Here is an 8449-nt window from a genome sequence, read left to right as displayed (position 1 = left end):
TTTGAAGCCATGCTTAGCTGTAAATCGCTACAAAAACCATATACAGTACACTCTCGATTATCCGTGCGCGGATTATCCGGTTTGCGGATTATCCGTGCTCATTCCGAAGTCACACAAAAAATATAAAGAGAAACATTTTCAAGATTAAAAAAATTTGATTCATGAAATTGTAACACTACCAAATTTTTGGAAGCAATATTTGTTATTGGATTGCAGTATATGGAATATCAGCAGCATGGTCAAAGGTAAGATCGTCTACGTTATCACGATCTTGAAGAAAGATCATACCGCTTGATGAACAATCCTCTTCAGATATTCAAGAAAAATATAACAGTATTCTCGAACAAGCCAAAAAAAATCTAAGGTTTCTAAATTCTTGATGAAGAAAATTTAGAAGATTGGTTTCAAAGTGATGCATGTGAGCCTGGCTTCCAGTATTTGACTGATGAAGACATCGTTATGTTGTTAAATCAAATAGTGATGATAGTAACTGATGCAGAAGATGTAGTAAATGAATGAAATACAATTTCTCATTCTGCTGCTCTGTGGAAACTTTATTAGATTATATGGGAGGATTTGATTACAGTGACATTACTGCGGTTCGTAAAATTTGTGTATCGATATATGGCGAAGACGCATTACACATTTTTTAATAAGGAAAATTCCTAGTTTGATGTTATGCATGCAAATGTCAGTAATTTTTATATTTTTTGTACTGATATTGAATAAAAGGAGTTTTCGGATTATCCGTGTTTTTCGATTGTCCGTGCGACCTGTCCCGGTGATTAACCCGGATAATCGGGAGTGCACTGTAGTTTTGTATCCATGGTTTTTTAACCATACCAGTTTTAAACGGTTTCAAAACCTAAATGGTAAAAAATGTTCTTTACCCTAAAATTAAACAAGATTTATTAAAAATGACACCGGCATTGTAGAGGATAATTTCGTATAAAAGTATCTTTTTTTCGCATGTTTTCATTCCTTATACAATCCTAATTTGGTACATGAACGTTTACTGTAATGCATTATCACTTATTTTTAAATTTTGTCGTGTGATATAAAATATTACTTGTTGAAAACTCGTTATCAATTTAAGCTTTCTATTAAAAGGTACAAAAAATACTTTAAAAAATGATTTAAATTTTTAAGCTGTTTGAATAAAACTTTTTTCATTAATTGTCAAATACGATGCATTACAAACTTATGAAAAAAATACTAATTTTTTCCGCGTTTGCGCAGTTTAAAAGAACTACCTTAATCACTTATACACTGGTGTAAGGAATTAAGAGAATTTGCAGACTGTGTCGATTATCTCTAGAACTACAGGACTAAAGTAGTTCTAGAGAATAACCAAGTCTGCAAATTCTCTTAATTCCTTACACCAGCGTATAATACACAGTTTTCTAAAAAAAAATTTTTTTTAAACTTTTAAAGCAAAACTTTTGTCATTAATTTTAAATTGCTCTAAAAATCTTGTTTAATTTTACTGACTATTTTCAAACTTATAGCAAAAAACGCAAGACTGAAAAATTAGTTTTTTTTTTTTTAATAAAAATGTCTTTTTTTCCGTAATTATTTCAGCTAAGTAAATGAAAATTTGAGCAATTATTGCATATAAAAATCAAAATAATTGATACTAGTTGCAAATTTATTGCTACATTTTTTCGGCTTAGGTTGTTCAACAACATTATTTTCCGTTTGTAATTTATGATCGGTTCCTCAAACCTGTAAAAATTTTAAGCTTCATTGATATGTATGAGAAATTACATGATCTAAACCATTCTGAAGTTATAAAATAATTCCTTCAAGTATTTTTTGAGAAATATGAAAAAAGTATACTAGTTTAGAAGTGTTTCCATCATTTTGCCAGTCGCTTGTATTTTGTTATTATTAAAAAAATAAACTACACGTTTCTCATTAAATTAACGGGCTCGTTTGCAGTCGGACATAGGTTTTCCATGACAGATGATTGAAAAATAGACTTTCTAGTGGAGAGGAGGGTATTATTGAAGAAAATATAAGAATTGTGGAACAAATACATGAAATTATATTTTTGCACATTTTTATCATCCCTATTTAAGAAAATTTTTTTAAAAAAAGGTGTAATATTGACTAAATTTATTTGTTTGTACTAATAACAAGCATTTTTGAACACCCTGTGCCAAAAAATCAAGCAATAAGCTTGCAATTTGCATCGATTACTTTGATTGTTATTTGCAAACCCTGCATAAAACATCGTAAATCTAGCTTAAATATTTATGGATATCTGAACATTTTCATAAAACAAGTAATATATATGAAAAAAAAATTAAAGTCGATTCCTTCTTAGGTCAGTAAAGAAAAAAATTTTTACTTACTTTTTATTAAATAATTACAATTTTTTCCTCCCATATAAAACTAAAATCAGTTAACTAAATTTAATGAATGAATTAATATTTGAAAGAAGAAAAAAAAAACTTTATTAACATCAAATGCTATCCACTAACTACAAGTTTTAAAGTGGATGAATGAGAAGTATTTTATTAACGATTGAAAATAATAATTGAAATTGATTGAAATATATAAATATATATAGTGTGTGAACTTATGTAGGAATTTAACAAAGAGAGAGAAAATGAACTATCGTAAAAATGCTGCATAGTCAGGAAAAATTTGCCAAATAATGAAAATGTTTGGGAGGTCGAAGCGACCTCCCGTCACCTTCCATCCCACCAGCCCTGTACTTATATATATTAAGCATACACTGGAGTATGTTAGGTTCGATTTACTAGTTGAAAGAAAAAAAAAGAAAGAATTTACGGGAAAAAAGGAAGGCGTTTTCCCATTTCTAAGAAACAATAGGGTGAAAGAAGTTTAAACTTTGAATCCGTGTTTTTCTACCACGATTAGCTTTCATCGAGACCTTAGCAACGCTTGTTGATAAATTTTAGCCTGCACGACAACAGAGCCATAGCAACGGCCGCACTTTAATATACTCACTTTGCTTTCACGTGTCTGATAAGGTAAGGTTCTCCTTTCTCTTACAATGAAATAAACAATACATTTTTCCTCTCGAGATAAATTTGATTTAAATCGGTCAGCAATGATTAGCATCCTAAATTAATGATTTTTAAATTGTGATAAAAATAAGTATTATTTTAAATTGCGTTCCGAAAACCATTAATTTAGCCCTTTAAATAGGGAGAAAAAAAAAGATCCTCTATCTATTTCAAAATTTATCAACCTCTAAAATAAAATAATAATAGTATAAACAGTAATGTTGTTTTTTTTTATTTTATGTATTACATAAATGCAGCATATTACATATATTACATACTGTTGATATGTGGTTATCTCACATGAATTAGTTACTATATGTTAAAATGAAGTAAAAAAGCATATACATGCCTGCATTATACGAATTAAAATGTCACTTATTTCATTATTTAAATAATTTATCATTTATTTATATGACTCTATAAATTAACAGCTGATCATTATTGTAAAACTATTTTTAACTGAGTTTATCTATCAAACCCACACTATTCATTTTTCAAAAAGAAAAAAAAAGAGATAAGATTACTAAAATGTGATTTATGAGCCACAAATTATTCTAAATAATAGCTTAATTTACTCTGAAGATAATTCGTTAGATAATTTTTTATTACCAAAAGAATCATATTGCAAGAACATTTAACTGAGTACGTCGATCAATACATTCACTGTTGTTCATTTGCAAAAGAAAAAATAAGTTAGGACTACCGACGAGTGATTTGTGAGCCATAAATTATTTAAAACAATAACTTCATAAATTCTTTCTTAATTGTAGGATAATTCTATAGAATTTGTAATAATTGAATAAGTATATCTAATCATTTAAATAAGTATATCTATCAATAAACACACAATCTGCGAAAAAAAAACTGCTGAAATGTGATTTGTAAGAAATGATTTATTCAAAATAATAGTTTAAATTACCTTTGATTTACTATAAAATAAACAGGTCTTTGAAAGAAATTACTGCCTTTGTTATCCTCTTTTCAAAAACAATCCAAAACATTGTAATCGTCACTTTTTGCTTTGAAAAGAATAAAAAGATTGCGTATTTTTTCGTTGTGAAAACCTGTTACTTAATTGACTAAATTTTCTTCTTCTTTTATCTATGTACTTAACACTAGAAAGAAACTTAGTATATACCTAGATTGCCCTGAAGTCGTCAAAGTGATTGGATTGTGAAAGAATAACTAATATGTAAAGAAATTTGTTTCAAATTAATTTTTAAGAAATTTGTTCAAAATTAATTTTTAATATTTTTTACATTATTTACAATTATATAACAAGTTATTAGTAAATATTAGCATTAAAAAAATTATATGTTGTACAAAAAGTAACAAAATTCTAAGAAATTGTGTCATTATGTACATCATGGTTTTTCTAATAGAAATTAAAAAGCAGTCAAAATGAGTATCTGGGCAATCTAGTGTTAAAGTTTGTAATAGTTAGACAATTTTTAAGAGACGTATTTGACAAAAGTTGCATTAATTTATTTAAATAAAAAAGCTAAACCTATGAACACAATATGCGTTAATTATCGTGTATAAATTTCTGAGTTAGAGTAATATAATATCTTTTATACTTATTCTGTCATGCAACATAAGAAAAATATTTTTATACATAGTGTCGATTTTCTTAAATCAGTCGGAATTCCTGCATTGAGGTGATGGTTACTTATCGTGGTTACCATCAAAAAATATGATGGTTCATGCTGGAATGATAATCTTGATGGTTACCATCACGATTATGTTCGTCCATCAATGGAAAACCATCAAAAATTTTGACTTGGGGTAAAAAGAAACATTTTGAGTAAACATAACACAGTGTGATGTTTTGGTTTTCATAGCGGAGTTTTAATATTGATGCTTAGAATAATATGATACCTTCAGAGTTGTTTCGATTTTTTTTAAGTATTTGTGCCCTAACTGTGGTTTAAGCAAAATCATCTCCGGACAATAAATACTTTTAACTATAAATTAGTAGATAAAACATGAGATTTTCGAAGGTCAAGAAATAGTTACGTTTTCATTGTGATTTCTTACTGATGCTTAACACTAAACATGCCATAACCGATCATATGACCATTTAAGAATTTTTGCATCGAAAAAGGGCTTATCATCTTATCTTTTTTGCACATTTGAATTTTTCTAATAATTATAAACAGTTAATATTCTATTAGTTTCTTTGTATTTTATTTGTTTCGAATAATATTTATCGTATACCTATTTCTGCCACAACCGGTCATTTGACCGGGAGAACAATTTATTGCTTTATGAGGTTATTGGATCAGAAATTACGATGCAATGCGTGTTCAACATAATTGCATTCAATTAGTTGCACATTTCTGCAAAGACTGTTGCGTGGTTGATTCAATCAGAATATCTGCGAATTCAAATTTCAGGAAAGCACTTAAAATTCTAGATTGGTATTTTTGTGTCAGAAAAGGTGGCAAAATCTAAATGTTTTGGTAAGTAGCTTATATTTTATTTGGATAACTTTACTTCATTTCTAACTAACTGTTATTTTTTACCTAGAAAAATGCCGAAACAATCAAGACAGCACAAACTCTTAGAAGAAAAATAATAATAATTAGAAGAAATATGTTTGCGGAAAATGTATGATAGAAACACCCTGTACATGTAAAAAATGCGTTGAGTCATGAATTAAAAGTTCTTACACTTTGTGTTTGTAATACATAAAAATTGGCAATATACAACTTTGTTTAATTATAATAAAGTTCTTTTAGTTTATTTCCTTCCTAACATCCATATTTCATACATTCAATCAAGAAACATCAAGTCCGGTCACTTGACCGGCTATGGTCACTTGACCGGCTATGGTCACTTGACCGGCTATAGATATAGATTAAGTGTTGGTATGTTTAGAGTTAATATAGTGATATGTTTCACTGTATTGTTTTTGAACCATTTGTAGTCTTTAAGCTTTAACTGTTTTGACCAAAATCATCTCCGCAAATCGAGAGCTCAGTCTTGGATAGTAAATATTTTTATTCACAAAATAGTGGAAAAAATGAAATATTCAATGGTCAAGAAATAACTATGTTCTTTTTTGCGTAACATTACGATGTTTTCTTATTGATACTAAACATAGTGACCGTTTTAATAGTGATGTTAAGCATATGTTTTACTTTCATTAATAACTGCTTGCGATTGAGTATTGCTTCACAAGTTATTGGAAATAATTAACATGATCATTTTTTTAGGGATTCTGTGAATTGATGAACGGAAATGCTGTGAAATGAATGTGTTTATTAATGTTCGAATAAGGAAGTCACCAGGAAGTGCGCAATTGTCGATATCCGTGTAAGTAAATAATCTGTTATATATATATTGATATTTTACTATTCTGGTGAAATTCTCGTAAGAGAATGAAAAATTCTGGTAAAGAGAAATAGCAATGGTGCTTATTTTCGACAAATTTGAATTTTCAAAATTGAATGTGCTATTTTTACAAAATTATTACTGTCAGGACTCTGATTCCACTCCCAGGTAACTAAATGACCCCTGACCTGAGGGTCACAGGTTGAGGGACACGAGAAGTGTTGTTCCCCCATAATTTCCATTGAGGGACCAACATAATCTTGATGGTACCCATCAATAATTTCATCATGAACTGTTATGTTTTTGATGGTTACCAACATTACTGTAGGAATTCCACTGTAGGAATTCGGACTGATTTATGACGAACAAGCATAAAAAACCAATTTGTTTATAGTATATTCCTGAGAACCAAGAAGAATTCCAAATAAGCCATCACGGAAGTGTATAGTTGGAACCATCACGGATCACCATGGATTGATGGTCCATGTGAATCAAACTTCTCTTGATGGTTAACCTTTATAGCATTAAAGTAGTAGTATCAATCATGGAATGATGGCATGTCAAAAACCCTAATGGATAACGTTGGATAATGGTGGCCATCAAATGATGTTGGACCATCATGAATCGCACTGAAACAAACATAAACCATCAAAATATTTTGATGGGACCATCAAGAATTTTGACTTTGGAAGTGAATGAGAGAGGAAAGAGTTCGAAGAGAAGGACTCTTCTCTGAGAAATGAGATGATTATGGAGATGATGCTGATGGAGTGTAGATGAGAGGGAAGGGAGGAATGGGGCTGCAGAAATAAAATCTGGAGATTTAGCATATGTATATTATTATGTAAATATTGAGAACAATAATCCAAAATCTAAAATAAATATGTACCGATGATAAGTCCTCGCCATCATTCTCAGATATAGGGGGTTATGTGTATTTCGAACATGAATTATATTCTTCCACTGTTGTTGTTGTTCATTTACGTCGCACTAGAGCTGCACAATGGGCTATTGGCGACGGTCTGGGAAACATCCCGGAGGATGATCCGAAGACATGCCATCACAATTTTGATCCTCTGCGGAGGGGATGGCACCCCCGCTTCGGTAGCCCGACGACCTGCGCGCGAAGTCGAGCACTTTACGGTAGCACAGTTTAACGAGGACCCATACCGCACACCCTCGGTCACTACGCAGACTGATCCAAGTGGTCACCCACCCGCTCACTGACCGTAGCCAGTGATGCTTGACTTCGGTGATCTGCTAGGAACCATGTCTCAACGATCAGTCCACTGCGGAACCTTTACCAAGTAGAAAGACAGATAGTACAATTTAAATAAGGACAGAACGAAGACACATCCATGGTAGGGCGGGATTCGAACCCGCTTCCTCCACACTGCAGAACTTTTGGCAGGTGATGACGCTCGGCACAGGAAGGCCCCAAAAACGCGAGTAGCATGGATCCTCTTCATCATACACTCAATTCGACTTTGATTGACAATAATTGCCAATCGTTATCGATATTAAGGAATATAAAATACGGGCGAGACTGGTACCAAACGAGCTCTTCGTATCTGTGCTTTGTTGTTGTGGGTTTTTTTTTACGAGTTTGTAAACTAGAACCGTGTCTTAACGATCAGTTCACTGCGGGACTCTTCCATTGTAAAGGGAGTACAGGCATAACAATTCGATGTCACCCAATAAATTTATCTATAATTTTATTGGGAGCTGTGTTTAGGTATATTATAATAATAAATGGTGCAAAGTTTGAAAATTAAAACTTAATGTATAATGAAAACGACGGTCTTCATGTATACAGGAAAAAATTATAAATGGGAATATTTTACCATACTGTAAAGGAAAAGAAGAAAATTTCTTAATAAAAAGAAAAAAAAATTATCTAATAGTAATTCTCTACTACATTACAGACCTGAGATTCGAAATCACGCCCTTGTTGTTTCATATCATACCTAGAGACCTTAGTCATCAGGCTAACTGACAAGATTCAAGCTTCTAAGTCATCTCCGCGGATTTGCATAGGAAGCACGATGAGTCAGATTTCAAGAAAGTACTTAAAA

The 8449-nt window shown here is 31.1% G+C and overlaps 1 protein-coding gene across 1 annotated transcript in view; it reads left to right on the top strand.

Moving 5' to 3' along the window:
* Positions 1 to 2862: 2862 nt before the first annotated feature.
* Positions 2863 to 8449, top strand: part of LOC107451071 (uncharacterized) — a gene marked incomplete in the record, with an annotated part of 50143 nt that continues 44556 nt past the window's right edge. The window contains 2 exon segments of the mRNA XM_071181387.1: positions 2863 to 3002; positions 6257 to 6356.

This window comes from Parasteatoda tepidariorum, chromosome 1, assembly GCF_043381705.1.
Source record: "Parasteatoda tepidariorum isolate YZ-2023 chromosome 1, CAS_Ptep_4.0, whole genome shotgun sequence".
Taxonomy (NCBI): Eukaryota; Metazoa; Arthropoda; class Arachnida; order Araneae; family Theridiidae; genus Parasteatoda; species Parasteatoda tepidariorum.
The sequence above is the reverse complement of the archived record's forward strand: the minus strand, read 5'-3'. Positions and strand labels throughout refer to the sequence as shown.